The following is a 26443-nucleotide window of genomic DNA, read 5'->3' on the forward strand; positions in this document are numbered from 1 at the left end:
TTCAGTGGGATCTGTTGGACAAGTGGTCCGGATCGCATCTTCAGATGCATCGGTTGATAACCCTGTCTCCAAGGACCAGGGTGTCGCTGTTGTGGTGGCTGCAGAGTGCTCATCTTCTAGAGGGCCGCAGATTCGGCATACAGGACTGGGTCCTGGTGACCACGGATGCCAGCCTTCGAGGTTGGGGGGCAGTCACACAGGGAAGAAACTTCCAGGGACTATGGACAAGTCAGGAGACTTCCCTACACATAAATATTTTGGAACTAAGGACCATTTACAATGCCCTAAGTCAGGCAAGACCCCTGCTTCAACACCAGCCGGTGCTGATCCAGTCAGACAACATCACGGCGGTCGCCCATGTAAACTGGCAGGGCGGCACAAGAAGCAGGATGGCAATGGCAGAAGCCACAAGGATTCTCCGATGGGCGGAAAATCATGTGTTAGCACTGTCAGCAGTGTTCATTCCCAGAGTGGACAACTGGGAAGCAGACTTTCTCAGCAGACACGACCTCCACCCGGGAGAGTGGGGACTTCATCCAGAAGTCTTCCAAATGATTGTACACCGGTGGGAAAGGCCACAGGTGGACATGATGGCGTCCCGCCTCAACAAAAAGCTAAAAAGATATTGCGCCAGGTCAAGGGACCCTCAGGCGATAGCTGTGGACGCTCTGGTAACACCGTGGGTGTACCGGTCGGTGTATGTGTTCCCTCCTCTGCCTCTCATACCCAAGGTACTGAGGCTAATAAGAAGGAGAGGAATAAGAACTATACTCATTGTTCCGGATTGGCCAAGAAGAGCTTGGTACCCAGAACTTCAAGAAATGATCTCAGAGGACCCATGGCCTCTGCCGCTCAGACAGGACCTGCTGCAGCAGGGGCCCTGTCTGTTCCAAGACTTACCGTGGCTGCGTTTGACGGCATGGCGGTTGAACGCCGGATCCTGAAGGAAAAGGGCATTCCGGAGGAAGTTATCCCTACGCTTATTAAAGCTAGGAAAGAAGTGACCGCAAACCATTATCACCGCATATGGCGGAAATATGTTGCGTGGTGTGAGGCCAGGAAGGCCCCAACGGAGGAATTTCAGCTAGGTCGATTTCTGCACTTCCTACAGTCAGGGGTGACTATGGGCCTAAAATTGGGTTCCATTAAGGTCCAGATTTCGGCTCTATCGATTTTCTTCCAAAAAGAACTGGCTTCACTACCTGAAGTTCAGACATTTGTTAAGGGGATGCTGCATATTCAGCCCCCTTTTGTGCCCCCAGTGGCACCTTGGGACCTCAACGTGGTGTTGGATTTCCTAAAGTCGCATTGGTTTGAACCACTTAAAACCGTGGAACTAAAATATCTCACGTGGAAAGTGGTCATGCTGTTGGCCTTGGCTTCGGCCAGGCGTGTGTCAGAATTGGCGGCTTTGTCTTGTAAAAGCCCTTATCTGATTTTCCATATGGATAGGGCGGAATTGAGGACTCGTCCCCAATTTCTCCCAAAGGTGGTTTCAGCGTTTCATTTGAACCAGCCTATTGTGGTGCCTGCGGCTACTCGTGACTTGGAGGACTCCAAGTTGCTGGACGTAGTCCGGGCCCTAAAAATCTATGTTTCCAGGACAGCTGGAGTCAGAAAGACTGACTCGCTTTTTACCCTGCATGCGCCCAACAAGTTGGGTGCACCTGCTTCAAAGCAGACTATTGCTCGCTGGATCTGTAGCACGATTCAACTTGCACATTCTGCGGCTGGACTGCCGCATCCTAAATCTGTAAAAGCCCATTCCACGAGGAAGGTGGGCTCTTCTTGGTCGGCTGCCCGAGGGGTCTCGGCTTTACAACTTTGCCGAGCAGCTACTTGGTCGGGGTCAAACACATTTGCTAAATTCTACAAGTTTGATACTCTGGCTGAGGAGGACCTAGAGTTCGCTCATTTGGTGCTGCAGAGTCATCCGTACTCTCCCGCCCGTTTGGGAGCTTTGGTATAATCCCCATGGTCCTTACGGAGTTCCCAGCATCCACTAGGACGTCAGAGAAAATAAGATTTTACTCACCGGTAAATCTATTTCTCGTAGTCCGTAGTGGATGCTGGGCGCCCGTCCCAAGTGCGGATTGTCTGCAATACTTATAGTTATTGTTTAACTAAAGAGTTATTGTTGAGCCATCTGTTGAGAAGCTCAGTTATATTTCATACTGTTAACTGGGTATAGTATCACGAGTTATACGGTGTGATTGGTGTGGCTGGTATGAGTCTTACCCGGGATTCAAAATCCTTTCCTTGTTGTGTCAGCTCTTCCGGGCACAGTATCCTAACTGAGGTCTGGAGGAGGGTCATAGAGGGAGGAGCCAGTGCACACCAGGTAGTCCTAAAGCTTTCTTTAGTTGTGCCCAGTCTCCTGCGGAGCCGCTATTCCCCATGGTCCTTACGGAGTTCCCAGCATCCACTACGGACTACGAGAAATAGATTTACCGGTGAGTAAAATCTTATTTTTACCGCTGATGGATGCAAGATTTTAAGGAGCTGTCGTTTTCAAAGATCCGTGCACCGACAGGCTGCTAATTAAGAAGCGGTGTTCTGTGAATTTGTTCAGCTGATACTGGGACTTGAAGTTCCACGCCACTCTCAAAGATCCATGGATTTGCAGGCTGCTAATTGAAGCGGTATTCTTTAAATTGGTTCAGCTGATATTGGGACTTGTGGTTCCACAGAGAAAAACTGTAAGGTTTTGCACACAAACTCTTCTTCTAATTATATATATATATATATATATATAATGTGGTACCATCGGTGGCACTCTTAGGCATAAATTACAAGATGTACTAAGCCATAGTTTCTACGTTTCGGCTTTATTTTGCTAAACGTGTATATACATAACCATAGAAACCGTTAGCAGAAGAATTTAGCTTAATTCAGTTCACCGTCTCGTCACCTGAAACAATGTTGCAAAACAGTGTTTTTAACAAGAATCACATACTAGATTGAAGATCATCAGCAAAGTATACAATATTACATAATTTGGTAAAAAACTTACATTAAACCCATTAGGTTGCAATGTATTTAACATGTATATCCACTTAGGGGGTCATTCTGAGTTGATCGCTCACTAGCAACTTTTTGCAGCGCTGCGATCTGGTTAAATCTTGGCAAAACTGTGCATGCGTATGCACCGCATTGAGCAGGCGTGTTGTATGGGTACAAAGAGGATCGGTGCTGGCCGATGGATTTAACAAAGTATCCATTCGCACAGCCGATCGCAAGGTGATTGACAGAAAGAGGGCATTTGTGGGTGTCAACTGACCGTTTTCTGGGAGTGTTTGGAAAAACGCAGGCGTGTCCAAGCGTTTGCAGGGCGGGTGTCTGACGTCAATTCCGGGACCAAAAAGACGGAAGTGATCGCAGCGGCTGAGTAAGTCCAGAGCTACTTAGAAACTGCAAAAAAAAATTGTGCCGTCAGCTGCAAAAACATTCGCACACTCGCAAAGCTAAAATACACTCCCCCATAGGCGGCGACTATCTGATCGCAGCACTGCAAAAAGTTGCTAACGAGCAATCAACTCGGAATGACCCCCTTAGTCTCTTTCTGTAATAGAACCCTGTCACAATCTCCACCCCTGCTGTTCTCAGGAACATGGTCTATTATTTTATATTTGAATTGTGCTAAACTATGACTCGCTTTTTTAAAATGCTGGGCCACTGGCTGATCAATTGATTTGCCCATAAGGCACTGTTGAATGGCACTTCTATGTTGTGCCATTCTCTCTTTAAATGTCTGTATTGATTTGCCCATATACAGTTTATCACACGGGCATCGAATATAATAGACTATATATTTGCTTGGCCATGTGAGAACATGATGTATTAATATTTTTCTACCTGTATATGGATGAAGAAAATAATTACCCACTTCAAGATATGTACATGTAGTACATCCGAAGCACCTATATACCCCTGTTTTTTTGGTCAAAAAGTGCATCTGCTGAGTTTTTAATTTAGTAATATCTGTCACAACAACTGTGTCACGGATATTTTTACAACTACAATAACAGGGCATTTGTTTTTATTAACCAAAGAGGGTAATTTAGGGTCATCTTGTACCAGCGGCCAATATCTTTTTGCTTCAGCACAAATTTTCTTACAAGCATTACTAAAATCATTAACCCAACCACAGCTTCTTGTTGACATTCTGTTATGTTCTGTTCCAAGTACGGATGCAAAAAGCTGCAAATGAACTGAGATAAGCAATGCCTAACAAAAAAAAACCTGACTCCGTTGTCCTTCCCAGTTGTCGATTAATGCCTGCAAGACTATGGTTTCTTGTGCCCATGGCAGCGGCGTTTGAATGGGGGAATTAGGTGCGCCCAAACTCTGATGCCCCCTGGTCTTAATAGGTGACAAGGCGTTAACTGAGACAGAGAAGAACAAGGGGAAAACTAACTAAGACTGACACGACTAAAACAGATAAAGACAATACGGCTTCAGCCATAAAGTGCAGCAGCGCCACTACTCGCGACACCACGACAGGTGTGCGCAGGAAATGGCCAGAACCCAGAAGTTTTGGATACCAGACCACTCTACTGGAAAGCAACTCAGAGGACAACAGGAAACGATCCCTCAGACAGGACTCAGGAAACTGGACACAGGACACTGGAGTACACACGCTGGATGCAGGAACACACCAGAGGCAGGAAGAAAGGCTCCACAGGAAGCTGCTGACAGGGACCAGGACAAGCTTGCAGGAAGCTAACCAAGAACTGGAACATACAGGTACAATAAAAAACGTCTTCACCGGTGCTGGACTGCAGGGCTAGCTGGGTAATAAGGGAAGCATGCCCCAATCAGGATGGCTGAAAGCAAGGCACAAGGTAATGGGCAAAATACTGGCAGGTGAGGCTACACAGATAAGAGCCAGGCTGCAGTTACACAGACTCACCACAGGCGGCCAACAAGAGTCTTCTAAATAAGTACAAGAGAAATCCTAGCATGCAAACAGCAATATAACATAAAATTCATGAACAAAAAGCAAAACAGGAATGAACCACTGCTTATGGTTCATAACACATTCATGACTCAATTTTGATTCTGGGATTTTGGGCATTGATACTGCACGCTCCATAGCTTTTTGTAATAGTTGATTAGAATAACCTCGTGGTAAAAATTTACAGCGCATATTTTACAGATATAATGTCTCATCGTCTGGGTCACTACAAATCCTATGTACAGTATATGTAGAAATTGTGAAAATGGCAAACCATTAATTAATGGAGTGGGATGACAACTAGAAGCTGGTAACACAGTATTACAGTCTGTCGGCTTGGTGTAAAGTGATGTTACCAACTTATTGTCCCTTAAAGAGACAGTAAGATCCAAAAAGTGTATTGATGTGGATTGTACTATATATCATAGGTGAATTTAATGTTAGGGTCTCCTAAATTAACCTCATACATCATATCCTCATCATATCCTCAGACTGTGGACTGAATTAAGCTAAATTCTTTTGCTAACTGTTTCCATGATGATGGATATACACTTTTTCTATGGACTGACGCTGATGTTCATGTGGTAGACGTCTGCTGCAGATGATGTCAGCGCTGGTCGAAATTGGCGCGCTCTGGCACCAATACACTGGGTGTGAATACTACTTAAGGTAGGACTCATTTGTACTGCTTATTCCTGATGACTGTATTTCAAAATAAAACGGTAACGTAGAAACTACGGTTTAGTACGTCTTGTAGTTTATGCCTAAGAATGCCGCTGATGGAACCACGTTATATGACATCATTTAAGTGGATGGCCCCGTGTTGCATTATACAGGGAAGCAAGGAGTGCCGGATCTAAGAATATGCTATATATATATATATATCCAAAACCTTAATTTACTACTGGTAAATTATCAGCTTCCCTGGGTGCCAGATAAAAGTTGAAAAGCAGATGGTCAATAAATGGCACTCCAGGCCATGAAGAGTTTCTAAGCTAAACTAAAAATACTGCTTTGAATCTCTTTATGGACACAGCATGCTGTTTTTTTTTTTAAAGTCTGATGCCGCAGGATGCTATGCCAAGCGCTGTCATATCCGGCTCTTCAGAGCAGGGGTGTATCTAGGGGTCTGAGCACCCCTTGCAAAGTAGGGCACTGGCGTCCCCCCCCCCACACACACACACATTTTTTAAATAGGGGCGTAGCCACGCAATACTTACTGTCGTCAGATATATATTTCTAAAGACAAAGATGAAAGGAGAATGCGCTCATAGTGGAGATTATTTTTATTATTATAAAAGCAATATTACAATATTTCATGACAGGCCAACAGTATTAGCATTATAGCATTAGTATTAGTATTATATGCTATATCAGCTGGATGGCACCGGAGGCATCATGTGAATAGGTGGAGTGCCGGTAACTGCTCGTTTTATATATATATATATATGTACAGTGGTCGAAGTGGAAATTTTGAAGTGGGGGTATGGAAAAGTCAAGGACGTATCACCCAAAAGGGGGCGTGTCCATTGTAGTAGAACCTCATACTATCTAGTACTGGTGTCCCTTTCGCCTTATAGCACACGGTACGAGCTGAAATTCACATTATAGCACACTGAATGAGCCGAAACTCACATTGTAGCACACTGAATGAGCCAAAATTCACATTGTAGCACACTGAATGAGCCGAAACTCACATTGTAGCACACTGAATGAGCCAAAACTCACATTGTGGCACACTGAATGAGCCGAAATTCACATTGTAGCACACTGAATGAGCCGACATTCAAATTGTAGCACACTGAATAAGCAGACATTCACATTGTAGCACACTGAATGAGCCGACATTCACATTGTAGCACACTGAATGAGCCGAAATTCACATTGTAGCACACTGAATGAGCCAAAATTCACATTGTAGCACAGTGAATGAGCCGAAAATCACATTGTAGCACACTGAATGAGCCAAAACTCACATTGTGGCACACTGAATGAGCCGAAACTCACATTGTAGCACACTGAATGAGCCGACATTCAAATTGTAGCACACTGAATAAGCAGACATTCACATTGTAGCACACTGAATGAGCCGACATTCACATTGTAGCACACTGAATGAGCCGAAATTCACATTGTAGCACACTGAATGAGCCGAAATGCACATTATAGCACACTGAATGAGACGAAATGCACATTGTAGCACACTGAATGAGCTGAAATTCACATTATAGCACACTGAATGAGCCAAAATTCACATTGTAGCACAGTGAATGAGCCGAAAATCACATTGTAGCACACTGAATGAGCCAAAACTCACATTGTGGCACACTGAATGAGCCGAAACTCACATTGTAGCACACTGAATGAGCCGAAACTCACATTGTAGCACACTGAATGAGCCAAAATTCACATTGTAGCACACTGAATGAGCCGAAATTCACATTGTAGCACACTGAATGAGCTGAAATTCACATTGTAGCACACTGAATGAGCCGAAATTCACATTGTAGCACACTGAATGAGCCAAAATTCACATTGTAGCACACTGAATGAGCCAAAATTCACATTATAGCACACTGAATGAGCCAAAATTCACATTGTAGCACAGTGAATGAGCCGAAACTCACATTGTAGCACACTGAATGAGCCAAAACTCACATTGTGGCACACTGAATGAGCCGAAATTCACATTGTAGCACACTGAATGAGCCGACATTCACATTGTAGCACACTGAATAAACCGACATTCACATTGTAGCACACTGAGTGAGCCGAAATTCACATTGTAGCACACTGAATGAGCCGAAATGCACATTATAGCACACTGAATGAGACGAAATGCACATTATAGCACACTGAATGAGAGGAAATTCACATTGTAGCACACTGAATGAGCCGAAATGCACATTATAGCACACTGAATGAGACGAAATTCACATTATAGCACACTGAATGAGCTGAAATTCACATTGTAGCACACTGAATGAGCCGAAATTCACATTGTAGCATACTGAATGAGCCAAAATTCACATTATAGCACACTGAATGAGCCAAAATTCACATTGTAGCACAGTGAATGAGCCGAAACTCACATTGTAGCACACTGAATGAGCCAAAACTCACATTGTGACACACTGAATGAGCCGAAATTCACATTGTAGCACACTGAATGAGCCGACATTCACATTGTAGCACACTGAATAAGCCGACATTCACATTGTAGCACACTGAATAAGCCGACATTCACATTGTAGCACACTGAGTGAGCCAAAATTAACATTGTAGCACACTGAATGAGCCGAAATGCACATTGTAGCACACTGAATGAGACGAAATTCACATTGTAGCACACTGAATGATCCGAAATTGTGACAGCAGGGATAGCCAGAGTGACAGCAGGGACAGGGAGAGAGAGTGACGATAGGGAGAGAGAGTGATGACAGGGAGAGAGAGAGTGAGGACAGTGACAGCAGGGAGAGAGTGACGAGAGTGACAGCAGGGAGAGAGAGAGTGACGACAGTGACAGCAGGGAGAGCGAGAGTGACAGTGGGGACAGGGAGAGAGGGTGACAGCAGGGGACCATTACCTGACTGTGGTCGACGGAGGCACCCATGGGCAGCGGCGGTGAAGTCCCTCTGACCATCATTTGTTGCAGATGGCGGCAGGTGGCTGGCGGCGGTGAGCGGTGGGCAGTGGTGAGCGGCTGGCACCGGTGAGCGGCTGTGAGATAGTACAGCGCTCTACACAGCCACCGAGCAGGGATGGGAGTACCATGTGCAGCAGGATGGCCACTTCCCTAGCCTCCTGCTGCACTTTAATTTCCGGGTCAGTGGAAGAAGTGGCGGTATACCGCACCACTTCGACCACTGTTTATATATATATATATATATACACATATATAATATATATATATGTACATATACATACATATATAATATATATATATATATATAATATATATATATACATAATGTATACATATATTATATATCTACATATGTATACATATATAATATATACATATATATATATTTGTTGTTGTTTTTTTATTATTTTTTCTCTCCTGTCTTATCCCCCTCCAGGCAGTTGCTCATCAGCAGCGGCGGCGGCATCCACTGTTCCTGATGCCGGTGTCCGTCCAACACTGCACCGCACTACAATCAAAAAACTCTGCAAAAACTACAGCTCCCAGCAGCCTTTGCGGCCGGGAGCTCTCAGCAATAAGGGCTGCTGCTGGGAGCTGTCGTTTACACATATTCTTGATTGTAGTGCGGTGCAAGTGACGGACACCAGCATCAAGAACAATGGCTGCTGCTGCCGTGGTCACTTACTTCACTGCGGGTGAGGAGAGGATGGAGAGCGGAAGTGGAGGGAGGGGGGGGGGGGGGGCGCGGCGGCAGCAGGCAGGTGATCACGCAGCCTCTGCACAGTGAATCTACCCAATGGCCGCGGATGGAACAGCTGGGCGGCGCCCCTCCTTGGCTGGCGCCCCTGGCGAGTGCCATCCCGGCCAATGGGTAGATACGCCCCTGCTTCAGAGATGCAACACTGTGAGGAGGCGGGGATGTTCCGCCATGCTCAGCATGGCCACACCTCCTCCCAGTAATGAATCTGTGAAGAGCCTGCTAGGACAGCGCATAGTATAGCACGTTGCAGAGGCACACTTTTTGAAGGACAAGTCACCGCGTGGCTCTGGAGGTAAGCACTCCCCTGCACCTGAGGAGGGGGTTGGGGAGAGCCAATATGTAATTTCTCTTACGTCCTAGAGGATGCTGGGGACTCCAAAAGGACCATGGGGTATAGACGGGATCCGCAGGAGACATGGGCACACTAAAAGACTTTGACTGGGTGTGAACTGGTTTCTCCCTCTATGTCCCTCCTCCAGACCTCAGTTAGATTATGTGCCCAGGAGAGACTGGACACACACTAGGGGAGCTCTACTGAGTTTCTCTGGAAAAGACTTTATGTTAGATTTTTATTTTCAGAGAGACCTGCTGGCTACAGGCTCTGCTTCGTGGGACTGAGGGGAGAGAAGTCAGACCTACTTCTGCTGAGTTAAGGGCTCTGCTTCTTAGGCTACTGGACACCATTAGCTCCAGAGGGTTTGATCACTTGGTGCGCCTAGCTGCTTGTTCCCGTAGCCGCGCCGTCAACCCCCTCACAGAAGACAGAAGCCTGGTGAGTATGCAGAAGGCAGAAGACTTCAGTGACGGCAGAAGACTTCAGTAACGGAGGTACAGCGCAGCGGTCGCGCTGCGCTCCATGCTCCCACACCCCAACGGCACTCACAGGGTGCAGGGCACTGGGGGGGGGGGAGCGCCCTGGGCAGCAAGTTACTGAGGTTGTTAAGACTGGCAAAATCAGCATATTTGGGTGCCAGGGCACTAAGTATGAATCCCCCGCCAGTATAAAGATTTAAATTTAAGTGGGACTACAGCGCGCCAGGAAGGGGCAGGGCTTAGCCGCACAGCTTACCAGCTCCATTTTATCTCTTCACAGTGCATGCAGAGACGCTGGTCCGGACTTACACTCTCCTTTCAAGTACTGGGAGCAAAACGGGGGGGGGGGGGGGGCACAGTCGAATTGGTGCTATATAATACAGCACAATTTAGCATATATTATTGTTTTAGTAGTATATGGGCGCTGGGGTGTGAGCTGGCATACTCCCTCTGTGTTCTCTCTACAGACTTCCCTGTGGGTCTGTCCCCTTTGGCCAGTGTGAGAGTGTGTCGGTACAGTGTGCCGACATGTCTGAGGCTGAGTGCTCCTCCCTGGAGGAAGTTACTGGGGGCGCAGAGAAGGATTTGGGAGTGGTTCTGTCGGCACAGCCGACTGCTGATTGGGTGAATGTGTTGAGTACACTGAATGCAAATGTGGCGTTATTATCTAAGAGGCTGGATAAATCTGATTCTCAGACACAAACGTGGAGAAAATCCATGGAGGACGCCTTGTCTCAGGTACAGGCCCCCTCAGGGTCACAGAAACGTTCTTTTACCCAGATGGCAGATACGAATACCGACACGGACTCTGATTCCAGTGTCGACTTTAGTGAAGCCACTTTACATCCAAAATTGGTAGAGAATTCAGTACATGATTGTGGCTATTAAAGATGTTTTACATATTTCTGAGGAACCTCCTGTTCCAGATACAAGGGTTTGTTTATTTAAAGGGAAAAAGCCTGAGGTGAAGTTTCCCCCCTCTCATGAACTGAACGCTCTTTGTGAAAAGGCTTGGGAGTCGCCTGACAAAAGGTGGCAGATTCCCAAGAGAATTTTTATGGCATATCCTTTCCCCTCTGACGACAGGGAGAAATGGGAGTCGTCTCGCAATGTGGACAAGGCTCTGTCCGACTGTCCAAAAAGGTGGCGCTTCGGTCTCCTGACACGGCTGCCCTCAAGGATCCTGCGGATCGCAAGCAGGAAATGACATTAAAAGCCATTTATGTCACTATGGGTGCACTCCTCAGGCCTGCCATGGCGTCGGTGTGGGTGAGTAGTGCTATTGCTAAGTGGGCTGATAATTTGGCATCTGACATGGATACCCTTGATAAGGATAACATTCTTTTGACTCTTGGTTATATCAGGGACACTGCAGCTTACATAAAGGATGCGGCGAGGGATATTGGCCTCTTGGGATCAACGACCAATGCCATGGCGGTCTCGGCCAGGAGGGCGCTGTGGATTCATCAATGGAATGCTGATGCTGACTCCAAGAATGCTATGGAAGCTCTCCCTTTTAAAGGTAGTGTCTTGTTTGGTGACGGACTTGCTGACCTGGTGTCTACCGCTACTGCGGGTAAGTCATCTTTTCTTCCTTATGTTCCCGCACAACAGAAAAAGGCGCCCCATTATAAGATGCAGTCCTTTCGGCCTAATAAATACAAAAAAGGAAGGGGTTCATCCTTCCTCACTTCAAAAGGTAGAGGAAGGGGAAAAAGGTTGCCTGATGTGTTTGGCGCCCCCAGGACCAAAAGTCCTCCCCCGCCTCTGCCAAGTCCACCACATGACGCTGGGGCTCCCCTACAGGAGTCCATGCCGGTGGGGGGCCGTCTCCGAATCTTCAGTCAGGTCTGGTTTCAATCAGCCCTGGATCCTTGGGTCTTAGACAAACTGGAGTTTCAGGAGATGCCCCCCCCCCCCCGCCGCTTTTTCAAATCGGCCTTGCCAGTTTCTCTTCCAGAAAGAGAAGTAGTACATGCTGCGATACAAAAGCTGTGTCAACAGAGGGTCATTGTCCCGGTTCCACCATCCCAACGGGGGGAAGGGTTCTATGCGAGCCTCTTTGTCATGCCGAAGCTGGACGGCTCAGTCAGACCGATTCTGAACCTAAAATCCCTCAATCCATACTTGAAAACTTTCAAGTTCAAGATGGAATCTCTTCGAGCTGTGATCTCCAGCTTAGAAGGTGGGGATTTTATGGCGTCAGTCGACATAAAGGATGCCTACTTACACGTCCCGATATATCCTCCTCATCAGGCCTTCCTAAGATTTGCGGTGCAGGATTGTCATTACCAATTTCAGACGTTGCCATTTGGGCTTTCCACGGCCCCGAGGGTCTTCACCAAGGTGATGGCGGAAATGATGGTACTCCTACGCAAGCAGGGTGTCACAATTATCCCATACTTGGACGATCTCCTGATAAAGGCGAGATCAAAAGAGCAGTTGCTAAGAAGTGTGGAACTCTCCCTGACGGTTCTGCAATATCATGGTTGGATTCTCAATTTGCCAAAGTCTCAAAAGATTCCGACAACTTGGCTGCCCTTCTTGGGCATGATCCTAGACACGGAACTACGGAGAGTGTTTCTTCCGGCGGAAAAAGCTCTGGAAATCCAGACCATGGTCAAGGAGATTCTGAAACCGGCAAGAGTGTCGATTCATCAATGCACTCGAGTGCTAGGGAAGATTGTTGCGGCTTACGAAGCCATTCCGTTTGGCAGGTTTCATGCCAGGGTGTTTCAGTGGAATCTGCTGAACAAATGGTCCGGGTCTCACCTGCACATGCACCGGAAAATTCTCTTCTGTGGTGGCTGCAAAGTTCTCACCTTCTAGAGGGACGCAGATTCAGAATCCAGGATTGGGTCCTGCTGACCACAGATGCAAGTCTCCGAGGCTGGGGTGCAGTTACACAAGGAAGAAGTTTCCAGGGAAAATGGTTAAGCCAGGAATCTTGTCTCCACATAAATGTTCTGGAGTTAAGAGCCATTTAAAACGGCCTTCTGCAAGCTAAGAACATTCTTCAAGGTCTACCTGTCCTGATCCAGTCGGACAACATAACAGCGGTGGCGTACGTAAACGCCAGGGCGGAACAAAGAGCAGGGCGGCAATGGCGTTGGCCACAAGAGTTCTCCGCTGGGCGGAACAGCACGTGAGCGCTCTATCAGCAGTTTTCCTTCCGGGCGTGGACAACTGGGAAGCAGACTTTCTCAGCAGACATAATCTCCATCCAGGAGAGTGGGCCCTTCATCCAGAGTTGTTTGCAGAAGTTTGGATTCCTCAAATAGACATGATGCCATCTCGCCTCAACAAGAAGCTTCCGAGGTATTGTTCCAGGTCAAGGGACCCCCAAGCCAGTGCAGTGGACGCCCTGGTAACTCCGTGGGTGTTTCAGTCGGTGTATGTGTTCCCCCCGCTTCTTCTCATTCCAAGAGTTCTGAGCATCATAAGACGAACAAGGGTTCAGGCAATACTCATCGTTCCAGATTGGCCACGGAGGGCCTGGTATCCGGATCTTCGGAAATTGCTCATAGAAGATCCTTGGCCGCTTCCTCTAAGAGAGGACCTGTTACTGCCGGGGCCATGCGTGTTTCCAGACTTACCGCGGCTGCGTTTGACGGCGTGGAGGTTGAACGCCAAATCCTAGCTCGTAAAGGTATTCCCGGGGAAGTCATCCCCACTCTCCTTAAGGCTAGAAAGGAGGTCACGGCAAAGCATTATCACCGTATTTGGAGAAAATATGTGTCATGGTGTGAAACCAAAACAGCTCCTGCGGAGGAATTTCACTTTGGTCGTTTCCTTAATTTTTTGCAGGCAGGCGTGGATGCAGGCCTGAAATTGGGTTCCATCAAATTGCAGATTTCGGCTTTATCTATTTTCTTTCAAAAAGAATTGGCCGCCTTTCCTGAGGTTCAGACTTTCGTGAAGGGAGTGCTGCATATCCATCCTCCGTTTGTGCCACCCGTGGCACTGTGGTATCTGGAAGTGGTGTTACAGTTTCTTATGTCTCACTGGTTTGAACCTTTGCGAAAGGTTGAGTTAAAGTTTCTCACTTGGAAAGTGGTCATGCTTTTGGCCTTGGCGTCTGCCAGACGAGTGTCAGAATTGGTGGCTTTGTCTCACAAGAGCCCATATTTAATTTTTCATGTAGATAGAGTGGAATTGAGGACTCGTCAACAATTTCTGCCGAAGGTGGTTTCTTCGTTTCTCATAAATAAACCTATTGTGGTACCTGTGGCTACGGATGATGTGGCAGTCCCAAAATCTCTTGATGTCGTAAGAGCTTTGAAAATTTATGTCACTAGAACGGCTCTTGCTAGGAAAACAGAGGCACTGTTTGTCCTGTATGCTTCCAACAAGATTGGAAATCCTGCTTCCAAGCAGACTATTGCACGCTGGATTTGTAATGCGATACAGCATGCTCATTCTACGGCTGGATTGCCATTGCCAAAGTCAGTGAAGGCCCATTCTACCAGGAAGGTGGGCTCATCTTGGGCGGCTGCCCGAGGGGTCTCGGCACTTCAACTTTGCCGAGCAGCTACGTGGTCGGGTTCAAACACTTTTGCTAAGTTCTACAAGTTTGATACCCTGGCTGATGAGGACCTTATGTTTGCTCAATCGGTGCTGCAGAGTCCCGCCCGGTCTGGAGCTATGGTATAGACCTCATGGTCATTTTGGAGTCCCCAGCATCCTCTAGGACGCAAGAGAAAATAGGATTTTAATACCTACCGGTAAATCCTTTTCTCCTAGTCCGTAGAGGATGCTGGGCGCCCATCCCAGTGCGGACTGTTACTTGCAGTTGTATTGATACTTGTTGTTTTCGGTTACACGAAGGTTGTGTATCAGTCATATTCAGCTTGTTGCTGTTGTTAGTTCATACTGTTATCTGGTATTCTTGCTAATCCAGTTGTACGGTGTGTTTGTGGTGTGAGCTGGAATGTATCTCGCCCTTAGTTTAACAAAAAAATCCTTTTCCTCAAAATGTCCGTCTCCTCTGGGCACAGTTCCTATAACTGATGTCTGGAGGAGGGGCATAGAGGGAGGAGCCAGTTCACACCCATTCAAAGTCCCCCATGGTCCTTTTGGAGTCCCCAGCATCCTCTACGGACTAGGAGAAAAGGATTTACCCCCAACCTCAAAACATTCTGGCACCCCTGCTTGTAGCTATAGAGATACCCTATGCAGTGAACCTCAGAGGGTACAATTAATGTGTATTTTTCTTTGCCTCTCCTGAGGCTGCCAGGAAAAGTCCACAATAAGTGCACCCTTTGGAGCTTGCCATGCTGCTTAGCGGCAGTAAACAAATAGCTACTGGCAGAGCTGCAGCCATGCAGCTATTTGAATCTGCCCCTATGACTGTCAACATATGAATCATATACAGAACATTTCATGCCTACTGTGCTAGTATACTATCATACTTCATGGCAATTACAATTGAAAAATGCTGTCAAAATACCTCACGCTACAGTGCACCAACACTATACCTTTATCACTCCCATTGACTTCATAAAATTGAGACTGTTCTCAGGCTTTTTGGAGTTAAATTTCAACAGATTTTAAAATCAAATATTTATTTCAGTTGATAATAATTTTTTTTATTATTTATTGGCCCTACCTGTTTACTTTTTTAGCTTAGCTAAAAATAAATGGTCCCACAGCAGGGAAGGAACCTTCGCATATCGTTTGCAATTATGATATGAAAGTACAAGGTGACTTTTTGCAAAAAAATTATTTTAAGATTTTTTTAAACATTTTTCTAAACCTTTCAGCAGATGCTTTTAATTTTCTTTCTTCCCGACAATCACTGTTCTGTTACAATGGTTTCTTTTTTTTCCCTCTCTCCCGCAAATGTACAAGGAGCACACAAAACATTAGTTTGTCAAATATAAGATTAGCAGTTTCTGGAGGAACAGAGAAGGTCAAAGTACTATGGTCTAGTTCCTATTTTGTAATATTAACAAAGATGGATAGAGCAGAGAGATGATGGTGTATAAAGCATAAAGTTTCTGGCTCTGACAGAATGGGAATTCTGTTTAGTTCTTTTTTTATTTTTGAGAACTTTTTTTTAGAGGCAAAGAATGACTGTCAAATTACCTGCACGATAAGAGGCATGTATGCGGGATACTTTTCTAATAAGGAATGCCAGGGGTGGACTGGCCATAGAGTTCACTAGGAAGATCCCCGGTGGGCCGATGTGCATGTATGGTCTGTTTTGCTTGTTGACATATGAGGGGTAGTGCTGTCGCCATGGTCAGCATCTCCGTCACGGATGCACACCCACCCCGGAGGTAGACGCTCTCCCATTCTAGTGAATGGGGCGCGTCTCTGTCACGGGAGCACGCGCCCGCCCAGACGGAAACGCTCTCGGCATTAGGTGTCCCCATGACGGAGCGTGGCTCCATCTTTATGTGGCATCGGTTTTACTGGTGGCAAAATAATTAGATGAACTGCAGCTCCCACGGGGAAAGAGGAATTGCTTAACATCAAAGGGTAAATTTACTAAGCTCTGTGTTTGCCCGAGTTTGCAAACATGGGAGTGTTAGGACTTTTTTCCAATCATGGAAATTTACCAAAGTAAAAACTCTATACCACCTTTCCCCAGCGTGTTTGATATGCGTGTCACCTTAAACATCACTTTTATTTAAAAAAAAAAAACAGTTTGTGTGAAGGCAAAACATACACTCACTGACATGGATACCAATGTAAAAACTTCAGTATGGTTCATGTTGTGTATTTAATTAACATTAATATTTTCAATAAACAATGTTGACCCTTTTTTATGTTTCCTGAAGTAAGTTATGTGTGTGTGTTACTGTGAAAAAAACATAATCACAAGTGCTATGGTGTGCAGATCGCAAGGTGAAAGTCACCTTGCGATCCCGATGCGATGCTGATGCGCGGTCCCGCGTGGTAGGCATCGCAAGCCTAGATAGGCTGTGCAGGAAAGTCAATTTTGACTATCTCGTAGAAAAGATAGTCAAAATTGACACTAAGCCAAAATCGCACAGTCAGTATCACAAGCACAGTCATTATGGTGCAGATTTATTAAGCCTGGTAAAGTGATAAATTGTACAGTGATAAAGTACCAGCCAATCAGCTCCTAACTACCATGTCACAGGCTGGGTTTGAAAAATGACAGTTAGGAGCTGACTGGCTGGTGCTTTATCACCTTACACTTTATCACTTCCCCAGGCTTAATAAATCTGCCTATATGCTTGCGATGCGGACCTAGTCCCTGTCGCATAGTGAGAATCGGGGCTAGCCTGAATGCACCTTTATTTTTTACTCTTGTGCTGAAGCCAACATTTAGGTACATATATTTAATGCTTATGTGTCCTTAACCACTTGCCTGGCTTGGTCGCATCAGATGCGACCATGCCTGCAAGTGCTTGAACTGACCTGGTCACACAGGATGCGACCAGTCAGATAAACTGTGTTAGCAGCGACAAGGAAGGGAAACTTCCGTCCGCTGCTGCTGTCAGAGAGACTGGAAAGGTCCCTCTGCCTCCCAGCATCCAGCCCCCAGTGTTGCCGTGCTGCGATCATTGCTGATCGGTCAGCACGGCAGGATCCCCCACCGCCAGCGGCTGCAGACAATGGCAGCCGCTGGTAAGTGCAAATAATCGTCCCCAAGCCACCCCCAGACCCCCCCTGTGTACCTGGTAACTGTCCGTGCTCTAAAAACTAAAGTCGCCATGGTCGAGATGTTACCAATGTCCCGATGGTCGCAATGTTCCCAATCAATGTTTTAATGTTTGGGGGGGGGGGGGAAATATATATATTTTAAAAAAATCAATTTTTTTTTAACTAAAATCATTTTGAATAGGGTTAAATTCATGTTCTTCACCTAATTCACCCATAATAAAAAGCCGACAATTTTTTTGGGGGGAAAATCGTAAGTAAAGTGGTTAAAATGTGATGACATTAAACTACACTGTTAAATGTCTCTGTGAGGTGAACAACAAGTTGTGTGCACAAATTATCAATGGTAGTGTTTAAGTCCCAGGTAGCTACTGTACATTCTGAAACTCCATTAAACGTATTACTGTCTACTAATGTGTAATGTTTGATTCCACCAGATGCAAGTATATCTGGTGAAACTTCTGGTTATCTTCCATTAATTTCAGGAATGAATCATGGAAGCAGTTGTTGTCACTCCTCATTAGGTCTAAGGTACTACCAACTTGCTTCAGCTCTGTTGTTAAATGTGACATATTGCGGTTGATGGCTGTTATATGTATGTAAATAATAAACGCACAGGGGTACAGTGCACCAGAAATGTTCAATAAATAGAACAATACCGTATATGTAGTTTTCACTTTGTAGCTCAACTCACACTGCGGCATTTCAAAGGGCTTTTATATGTATGTGAATAATTAACGCACAGGGGTACAGTGCGGCAGAACAGTACAAGCAATAGAACAATATATTTTTAATATTTTTTTAATCGTAGTTATTTTTATTATTATTATTACATTTTATTTATAAGGCGCCACAAGTAACATATACGTAGTTTCTGAGGTTGAAAAAAGACAATTTGTCCATCAAGTTCAACCTTTTTGTAGACTCCTACACTTTATTATTTTTACGACTAATTTTATCTGTTGTGAATGGCAGCCGTTATGTATATACTAGTGATGAGCGGGTTCGGTTCCTCGGAATCCGAACCCCCCCGTACTTCACCCATTTTACACGGTTCCGAGGCAGACTCGGATCCTCCCGCCTTGCTCGGTTAACCAGAGCGCGCCCGAACGTCATCATCCCGCTGTCGGATTCTCGCGAGATTCGGATTCTATATAAGGAGCCGCGCGTCGCCGCCATTTTTCACTCGTGCATTGGAAATGATAGTGAGAGGACGTGGCTGGCGTCCTCTCAGTTTTGTTCAGGGGGCTGCAAATATCTGTGCTCACTGCTTTATTGTGGGGACTGGGTATATAGGAGGAGTACAGTGCAGAGTTTTGCTGACCAGTGACCACCAGTATTATACGTTCTCTGCCTGAAAAACGCTCCATATCTGTGCTCAGTGTGCTGCATATATCTGTGCTCACACTGGTTTATTGTGGGGACTGGGGACCAGCAGTATTATATAGGAGGAGTACAGTGCAGAGTTTTGCTGACAGTGACCACCAGTATACATTGTCTGCCTGAAAAACGCTCCATATCTGTGCTCAGTGTGCTGCATATATCTGTGCTTACACTGCTTTATTGTGGGGACTGGGGACCACCAGTATTATATAGGAGGAGTACAGTGCAGAGTTTTGCTGACCAGTGACCAGTGACCACCAGTATTATACGTTCTCTGCCTGAAAAACGCTCCATATCTATGCTCAGTGTGCTGCATATATCTGTGCTCACACTGCTTTATTGTGGGGACTGGAGACCAGCAGTATTATATAGGAGGAGTACAGTGCAGAGTTTTGCTGACCAGTGACCACCAGTATTATACATTCTCTGCCTGAAAAATGCTCCATATCTGTACTCAGTGTGCTGCATATATCTGTGCTCACACTGCTTTATTGTGGGGACTGGGGACCACCAGTATTATATAGGAGGAGTACAGTGCAGAGTTTTGCTGACCAGTGACCACCAGTATTATACGTTCTCTGCCTGAAAAACGCTCCATATCTGTGCTCAGTGTGCTGCATATATCTGTGCTCACACTGCTTTATTGTGGGGACTGGGGACCACCAGTATTATATAGGAGGAGTACAGTGCAGAGTTTTGCTGACCAGTGACCACCAGTATTATGCGTTCTCTGCCTGAAAAACGCTCCATATCTGTGCTCAGTGTGCTGCATATATCTGTGCTCACACTGCTTTATTGTGGGGACTGGGGACCACCAGTATTATATAGGAGGAGTACAGTGCAGAGTTTTGCTGACCAGTGACCACCAGTATTATACATTCTCTGCATGAAAAACGCTCCATATCTGTGCTGCATTGTAGTATATAGTAGGAGTACAGTGCATAATTTTGCTGACCACCAGTATATAATATATAGCAGTACGGTACAGAAGGCCACTGCTCTACCTACCTCTGTGTCGTCAAGTATACTATCCATCCATACCTGTGGTGCATTTCAGTTTTGCACAGTTTGCTGACCACCAGTATATAATATATAGCAGTACGGTACAGTAGGCCACTGCCCTACCTGCCTCTGTGTCGTCAAGTATACTATCCATCCATACCTGTGGTGCATTTCAGTTTTGCACAGTTTGCTGACCACCAGTATAAAATATATAGCAGTACGGTACAGTAGGCCACTGCTCTACCTACCTCTGTGTCGTCAAGTATACTATCCATCCATACCTGTGGTGCATTTCAGTTGTGCGCAGTATATATAGTAGGAGGCCATTGCTATTGATACTGGCATATAATTCCACACATTAAAAAATGGAGAACAAAAATGTGGAGGGTAAAATAGGGAAAGATCAAGATCCACTTCCACCTCGTGCTGAAGCTGCTGCCACTAGTCATGGCCGAGACGATGAAATGCCATCAACGTCGTCTGCCAAGACCGATGCCCAATGTCATAGTAGATAGCATGTAAAATCCAAAAAACAAAAGTTCAGTAAAATGACCAAAAAATCAAAATTAAAAGCGTCTAAGGAGAAGCGTAAACTTGCCAATATGCCATTTACGACACGGTGTGGCAAGGAACGGCTGAGGCCCTGGCCTATGTTCATGGCTAGTGGTTCAGCTTCACATGAGGATGGAAGCACTCATCCTCTCGCTAGAAAAATGAAAAGACTTAAGCTGGCAAAAGCACATCAAAGAACTGTGCATTCTTCTAAATCACAAATCCCCAAGGAGAGTCCAATTGTGTCGGCTGCGATGCCTGACCTTCCCAACACTGGACGGGAAGAGGTAGCGCCTTCCACCATTTGCACGCCCCCTGCAAGTGCTGGAAGGAGCCCCGCAGTCCAGTTCCTGATAGTCAAATTGAAGATGTCACTGTTGAAGTACACCAGGATGAGGATATGGGTGTTGCTGGCGCTGAGGAGGAAATTGACAAGGAGGATTCTGATGGTGAGGTGGTTTGTTTAAGTCAGGCACCTGGGGAGACACCTGTTGTCCGTGGGACGAATATGGCCATTGACATGCCTGGTCAAATTACAAAAAAAATCACCTCTTCGGTGTGGAATTATTTTAACACAAATGCGGACAACAGGTGTCAAGCCGTGTGTTGCCTTTGTCAAGCTGTAATAAGTAGGGGTAAGGACGTCAACCACCTCGGAACATCCTCCCTTATACGTCACCTGGAGCGCATTCATCAGAAGTCAGTGACAAGTTCAAAAACTTTGGATGACAGCGGAAGCAGTCCACTGACCACTAAATCCCTTCCTCTTGTAACCAAGCTCCTGCAAACCACACCACCAACTCCCTCAGTGTCAATTTCCTCCTTACACAGGAAAGCCAATAGTCCTGCAGGCCATGTCACTGTCAAGTCTGATGAGTCCTCTCCTGCCTGGGATTCCTCCGATGCATCCTTGAGTGTAACGCCTACTGCTGCTGGCGCTGCTGTTGTTGCTGCTGGGAGTCGATCGTCATCCCAGAGGGGAAGTCAGAAGACCACTTGTACTACTTCCAGTAAGCAATTGACTGTCCAACAGTCCTTTGCGAGAAAGATGAAATATCACAGCAGTCATCCTGCTGCAAAGCGGATTACTCAGGCCTTGGCAGCCTGGGCGGTGAGAAACATGTTTCCGGTATCCACCGTTAATTCACAGGCAACTACAGACTTGATTGAGGTACTGTGTCCCCGGTACCAAATACCATCTAGGTTCCATTTCTCTAGGCAGGCGATACCGAAAATGTACACAGACGTCAGAAAAAGAGTCCCTAGTGTCCTAAAAAATGCAGTTGTATCCAATGTCCACTTAACCACGGACATGTGGACAAGTGGAGCAGGGCAGACTCAGGACTAAATGACTGTGACAGCCCACTGGGTAGATGTATTGCTTCCCGCAGCAAGAACAGCAGCGGCGGCACCAGTAGCAGCATCTCGCAAACGCCAACTCGTTCCTAGGCAGGCTACGCTTTGTATCACCGCTTTCCATAAGAGGCACACAGCTGACAACCTCTTACGGAAACTGAGGAACATCATCGCAGAATGGCTTACCCCAATTGGACTCTCTTGGGGATTTGTGACATCGGACAACGCCAGCAATATTGTGCGTGCATTACATCTGGGCAAATTCCAGCACGTCCCATGTTTTGCACATACATTGAATTTGGTAGTGCAGAATTATTTAAAAAATGACAGGGGCGTGCAAGAGATGCTGTCGGTGGCCCAAAGAATTGCGGGCCACTTTCGGCATTCAGCCACCGCGTGCCGAAGACTGGAGCACCAGCAAACAGTCCTGAACCTGCCCTGCCATCATCTGAAGCAAGAGGTGGTAACGAGGTGGAATTCAACCCTCTATATGCTTCAGAGGATGGAGGAGCAGCAAAAGGCCATTCAAGCCTATACATCTGCCTACGATATAGGCAAAGCAGGGGGAATGCACCTGACTCAAGCGCAGTGGAGAATGATTTCAACGTTGTGCAAGGTTCTGCAACCCTTTGAACTTGCCACACGTGAAGTCAGTTCAGATACTGCCAGCCTGAGTCAGGTCATTCCCCTCATCAGGCTTTTGCAGAAGAAGCTGGAGACATTGAAGGAGGAGCTAAAACAGAGCGATTCCGCTAGGCATGTGGGACTTGTGGATGGAGCCCTTAATTCGCTTAACCAGGATTCACGGGTGGTCAATCTGTTGAAATCAGAGCACTACATTTTGGCCACCGTGCTCGATCCTAGATTTATTAATAATAATAATAATAATAATAATAATTTTATTTATATAGCGCTCTTTCTCCAATAGAACTCAAGGCGCTTAACAGATACATTGCATAATATAGTACAGAAAATAATGAAGTACATTTTCATAAAATACAGAAGCATGAAGATACTAAAAGGGACACTATGGAAATGCTTTAGTAAACAGAAAAGTCTTGAGTCTACTTTTTAAGGATTCTATAGTTGGGGCCTCTCGCACTGTGCGGGGAAGTGAGTTCCATAGAGTCGGAGCCGCATGACTAAAAGCTCGCCCCCCAGATGAATTACGGTAGATTCTAGGTACTGCTAAAAGTCCTTCATCTACAGATCGCAGTAATCGAGTATGGGGTCAGAAGCTGTTTCAGGTACCTTGGGCCTTGGTCATGTAATGCTTTGAAACTCAGTAAGCCAATCTTGAAGATGATTCGCCATCTTACAGGCAGCCAGTGAAGGGAGTAGAGGATGGGTGTTATGTGGCTAGAACGGGGCTGGTTGGTTAATAGCCTGGCAGCTGTGTTTTGCACCAGCTGTAAGCGTTGCAATTCTTTTGCTGGTAGACCAAGGTAGAGGGCATTACAGTAGTCTAAACGAGATGATACAAATGCATGTATGACTTTTGGCATGTCATCTGAGGGAATAAAATGCTTGATTCTGGCTATGTTCCTCAGGTGAAAGAATGAGGATTTGATTGTGGCTGATATCTGATGTTTAAGTGTCAAGCCACCATCCAGGACAACGCCAAGATTCCGCACACGATCACTGGTCTGTAATTCTGAATCCCCGAGTGTAAGTCCAGTTGGTTGGCTATGCTGCAGTCTTGTCCTTTGATGTTGCGGTCGTATCAAAAGGACCTCTGTTTTATCCGGGTTCAGTCGCAGCCAACTGGTGCTCATCCACTCCTGTAGTTCAGCTAGACAGCCATTTAGGGTTGCTATTGGGTTATCAGTGCCCGGAGCAAAGGACAAGTACAGTTGTGTATCATCTGCATAGCAGTGGTAGACCAGGCCATGGCGCCTGATTATTTCGCCCAATGGGAGCATGTATACTGCAAAAAGCATGGGGGATAGTATAGAACCTTGTGGGACACCACATGGCAATGGCACTGGTGGTGATGAGTATAATCCAGATGATACTCTCTGTGACCTGCCTGTGAGAAATGATTTGAACCAGCTTAGGACTGTGCCATCCAGACCACAGAAATGTATCAGTCGCTCAATCAGAAGCCCATGGTCCACGGTATCAAATGCTGCCGAGAGATCCAGAAGGATTAATATTGAACAGTCACCTCTGTCTTTTGCCATCAGAAGATTATTTAACACACACACCAGGGCTGTTTCAGTGCTATGTCTTCTCCTGAATCCTGATTGAAATGGATCATAAATATCATGGGTTGTCAGGCGGGTTTCCAGTTGATTTGCAACGACTTTCTCAATAACCTTTCCTAGGAAAGGAAGGTTCGATACCGGTCTGTAGTTGGTCATGCAGTCGGGATCTAAATTAGGTTTTTTAAGAAGCGGTCTAACAATTGCTTCCTTTAGGGGTCCAGGAAAAATGCCTGTCTGCAAAGAACATTGAACAATTTTTGTAACGACAGGACCAATTATATCCATACAACCTATTAGAAGCTTGGTTGAGGCTGGGTCCAGATCACAGGTGGTGGGACGCAAAATTCGAGCAATTTCAGCAGTGTCCTTTACATCCACTGGGTCAAAGCTGGTCCATGAAGGCAGGTAGCTTATATTGGCAGGCTTTGTAGTTTGGCACTCCTTTGATGGCACTGTGGAGATTCCAGCCCGGATGGTGGATATTTTATCTGCAAAGAAGTTTGCAAACTCGTTGCATCTTGCCTGGGAGAGAGTCTCATCAGTCTGCAGGCATGCTGGCTTGCAAAGCATCTCCACTGTGCGGAAAAGCTGAGCTGGCCTATTGTTTGCTGCTGTGATCTCATTTGACAGGAACTGTGCCTTCTTACGAGTGATTGTCGATTGATATTCTTCGTTATGCTTTATTAGTTTTATTTTGTCATCCACTAGGTTAGTCTTCCTCCATTGTCTTTCCAGTCTACGCCCCCTTTTAATACCTACATTGTATCTCTCTTTCCGGCAGACACAAGTCTGCAGAGGTTCAAAGACCTGCTGGTGAGAAAATTGTCAAGTCAAGCGGAACGTGACCCGTCAACAGCTCCTCCTTCACATTCTCCCGCAACTGGGGCTGCGAGGAAAAGGCTAAGAATTCCGAGCCCACCCGCTGGCGGTGATGCAGGGCAGTCTGGAGCGAGTGCTATCATCTGGTCCGGACTGAAGGACCGGCCAACGATTACTGACATGTCGTCTACTGTCACTGCATATGATTCTGTCACCATTGAAAGAATGGTGGAGGATTATATGAGTGACCGCATCCAAGTAGGCACGTCAGACAGTCTGTATGTATACTTGCAGGAAAAAGAGGCAATTTGGAGGCCCTTGCAGAAACTGGCTTTATTTTACCTAAGTTGCCCCCCCTCCAGTGTGTACTCCGAAAGAGTGTTTAGTGCAGCCGCTCACCTTGTCAGCAATCGGCGTACGAGGTTACTTCCAGAAAATGTGGAGAAGATGATGTTCACCAAAATGAATTATAATCAATTCCTCCGTGGAGACATTCACCAGCAATTGCCTCCAGAAAGTACACATTGACCTGAGATGGTGGATTCCAGTGGGGACGAATTAATAATCTGTGAGGAGGGGGATGTACACAGTGAAAGGGGTGAGGAATCGGAGGATGAGGAGGAGGTGGACATATTGCCTCTGTAGAGCCAGTTAGTGCAAGGAAAGATTGATTGCTTCTTTTTTGGTGGGGGCCCAAACCAACCAGTCATTTCAGTCACAATTGTGTGGCAGACCCTGTCGCTGAAATGATGGGTTTGTTAAAGTGTGCATGTCCTGTTTATACAACATAAGGGTGGGTGGGAGGGCCGAAGGACAATTCCATCTTGCACCTATTTTTTCTTTCATTTTTCTTTGCATCATGTGCTGTTTGGGGACTATTTTTTTTAAGTGCCATCCTGCCTGACACTGCAGTGCCAATCCTAGATGGGCCAGGTGTTTGTGTCGGCCACTTGGGTCGCTTAGCTTAGTCATCCAGCGACCTCGGTGCAAATTTTAGGACTAAAAATAATATTGTGAGGTGTGAGGTGTTCAGAATAGACTGAAAATGAGTGGAAATTATGGTTATTGAGGTTAATAATACTATGGGATCAAAATGACCCCCAAATTCTATGATTTAAGCTGTTTTTGAGGGTTTTTTGTAAAAAACACCCGAAACCAAATACACCCAAATCCGACAAAAATTTTTTAGGGAGGTTTTGCCAAGACGCGTCCGAATCCAAAAAACGGCCGCGGAACCGAATTCAAAACCAAAACAGAAAACCCGAAAAATGACCGGTGCACATCACTAGTATATACCCTTTTTTTTTTTATCC

The 26443-nt window shown here is 46.0% G+C and overlaps 2 long non-coding RNA genes across 4 annotated transcripts in view; one reads left to right on the forward strand and one right to left on the reverse strand.

Moving 5' to 3' along the window:
* The window catches only part of LOC134957077 (uncharacterized), a 154212-nt gene extending 145325 nt beyond the window's left edge, over positions 1-8887 (reverse strand). For both annotated transcript variants that reach the window (XR_010186439.1, XR_010186438.1), the window contains exon 1: positions 8544-8887. This is a non-coding gene — a long non-coding RNA (uncharacterized LOC134957077). The remainder of the gene's footprint in view (positions 1-8543) is intronic.
* Positions 8888-9537: 650 nt separating this feature from the next.
* LOC134957076 (uncharacterized) overlaps positions 9538-26443 on the forward strand; it is a 398476-nt gene continuing 381570 nt past the window's right edge. The window contains exon 1 of one of the 2 annotated variants that reach the window (XR_010186436.1): positions 9538-9655. This is a non-coding gene — a long non-coding RNA (uncharacterized LOC134957076). The remainder of the gene's footprint in view (positions 9656-26443) is intronic. The other variant, XR_010186437.1, reaches the window with a different exon arrangement.

Source organism: Pseudophryne corroboree, chromosome 9 (assembly GCF_028390025.1).
Source record: "Pseudophryne corroboree isolate aPseCor3 chromosome 9, aPseCor3.hap2, whole genome shotgun sequence".
NCBI classification, from domain to species: domain Eukaryota; kingdom Metazoa; phylum Chordata; class Amphibia; order Anura; family Myobatrachidae; genus Pseudophryne; species Pseudophryne corroboree.